The following is a 2,638-nucleotide window of genomic DNA, read 5'->3' as shown; positions in this document are numbered from 1 at the left end:
AGAGGTTCAGTTTGGGATGACAATGAAGTTGTGGTGATGGATGGAGGTGGCAGGTGCAGAGCAGTGAATGTACATATTGCCACTGAATTGTACCCTGAAACATGCTGAACAGTATCAGTTGTATGTCCATTACACCACAATAGGAAAGTAGTGAGTCAGGAGGACGGGGCCATCGTTGAGTCCCAGGAGGGCCCTGGAGCAGGGATCCTGTATCTTGGTTCTCGCTCTCACGCTCTGCCGCTTGTTGGTGACCAAGCTCACAGTGGGCACTCAGTGAATGCTTGCTAACATATAGTGCAGAGAGAGTCCACATGTGCAAACCCTCCAGTGGGCACTGAGGGATCCCAACAGGATGCGCATCCAGACAGAGCCAGTGCCCACATCTCACAAACACCAGCACAGAAATAGCCATTTAAAACCAAGGCAGGAACCAGAAATAACCCAGAGGTCTCCATGCTCCTGGAGGCCGTGCTAGCGGTCACAACCTCTGGTGGTCAGGGGACTGGGGGTCTGAGAGGTGGCTCGGCTCACCCCTGACCCTGAAGGCCCATGGCTGCTGCGAGGTGCAGGGACTGGGAGGAAGACCCAGCCAGGGCCCGTTCTGGTTCCAAGGCTGCTGCAGGGCCGCTCCCAGCCCACCAGGTGATGTCTGTTTAGAACCAGGGAGAAAACCTTTTCCCTCAATTGTTCTTTTTAAAGATGGTTGCTCAGCATTGACACAGAAAATCATTCGACATAAAACTGGAGCCGTTCGCAGCTGCAAATGACCCAGAAATGATTGAAATGCACTGACCACAAAGAAAGGAACTTGTGTCCCAGGCAGGCCTCCTGTGCATCGGGGTGGCTAGGGGCCCTGGACATGCCCAAGTGGGCAGTGCTGGACTCCACAGTCGAGGGGACAGAAGAAGGAACATGCTCTTATGGCTCCGCTCAGAGAGGCAACCCTGACGGAGACAGGGCGAGCCCCTCATGCGTTCTGGATGTCCTGGTGATTCTTGGGCACTGCCCGAATCTCAGCATCTTCATGACCCGGGTGGACGGAGGGCAGCCTAGCAGCCTCAGGTCCCATGTGGCCTCCGGGGCTTGGTGGGCTTGTGATTCAGGTGGCTCTTGTCCGGCCACATGGCCTCCATCCCATTGGCCAAGTCGACCCCAATTGCCTGCTGACAGGCCAATGTCAGTCAGTGAACCTCCACCACTGACCCCCCCCTCGCAAAAAGGCCCCCATATAGTAAAAGTTGCCCTGGTCCCTGGGGACGTGGGCCTGGGACTGAAACCGGCGTGCATAGCTGAAGTTCTCATTGGCCACCCAGTAGAAACTGGGGCACAGGGTGATAAAGGGGGGACAGGATCTCCACACCCACGTGGTCATGGAACTTCATGTCCACATCGGCGCACACCAGGTCATCCACCTCACGGAGGAAGCGCTGCTCACAGAAGCGGCTGATCATCGCCATGTGCTGCATGGACACATCCTGCCAGCGCGGGGCGCTGCGGACCTCGAGGACCACCACCCTTCGGCCTTCCTGGAGAGGCACACAGGCCCGGCAGCTGGTGGTTGGTGAAGACGTACTAGGTGACCCTGTGTCCACTGTGAGGAGTACCACCCACTGGCCCTCACGGAGGGGCACACGGGGCACGGCAGCCGGCTGATGGGTGAAGATGTACTGGTGACCCTGTGTCCACCATGAGGACCACCACCCTCCAGCCTTCCCAGAGGGGCACATGGGCCCGGCAGCTGGTGGTTGAAGATGTACTAGGTGACCCTGTGTCCACCATAAGTCCACCGCCCTCCAGCCCTCACAGAGGGGCACACGGGGCACAGCAGCCAGCTGGTCAGTGAAGACCTAGTAGGTGACCCTGTGTCCCACCATGAAGTCCTTCTTTGCCGTCTGCAGGAACAGTTCCAGGAAGACCACATAACGACAGGGACAGGGACAGGGGACAGGGTGAGAGGAGGGTCACTGCCAGAGGCTGGCAGCAGGACCCCGAAGCTGAGGGCCACAGACCTGTGCACCTTCTTCAAGGGGCAGGCCCTGGGCTGCTTTAAGCAACAGCCACTCTCCTGGCCTCTCCTGAGTGAGTCTGCCCATGGGGCCTCCCTACCTTCTGCTCCCAGAGATGGGGCTCATCAGCACCCCATCTTACACAGGGGTGCCTAAGCCTTAAGAGGTTGGAAGCCCATGCAGCCCCACATGGGCTCTAGCATGCTGCAGCCAGGAACACTCCCCCTGCACTGAGCTCCCAGGAAAACCCCCAGGTCCTGTCCCCACCTGCCAGGAGCAGAGCACCTTGGGGCACAGCCCTTGTTTCTATGCCCTACAGTCTGGGTAGAACCAGCAGGGCTGGCCACCGACCCCATTTTGTTTTGAGTGGGATGTCATCAGCCCCCCCAGAGCTGTCCTCACCTCCTGTAGGGTCCTCCCTCAAGGCTACTGGGCATCCTGCTGACAAGGTCCTCAGGAAACCCCTGGTATTCCTAGGAGGGGTCACCCTTGAACTCCCCCAGGTCAGGAATCAGGTCCAGCCCATGGTCAGGGAAGGGGAAAGAGGACCTTTGGAAGAAGAAGGAGCTTGCTTAGGCCCCAGCCTTGAGTCCAAGGGTGTAAGCTTCCAGGTCCAGGTCTACATCTCCCCA

At 58.4% G+C, this 2,638-nt stretch overlaps 1 pseudogene; it reads right to left on the bottom strand.

Moving 5' to 3' along the window:
• Positions 1–844: 844 nt before the first annotated feature.
• On the bottom strand, positions 845–1,922 carry LOC117804329 (annotated as a pseudogene).
• Between the last annotated feature and the right edge of the window lie 716 nt (positions 1,923–2,638).

This window comes from Ailuropoda melanoleuca, chromosome 11 (genome assembly GCF_002007445.2).
Source record: "Ailuropoda melanoleuca isolate Jingjing chromosome 11, ASM200744v2, whole genome shotgun sequence".
In the NCBI taxonomy this organism is placed as follows: Eukaryota; Metazoa; Chordata; class Mammalia; order Carnivora; family Ursidae; genus Ailuropoda; species Ailuropoda melanoleuca.
This window is presented reverse-complemented; position numbering and strand designations above follow the sequence as displayed.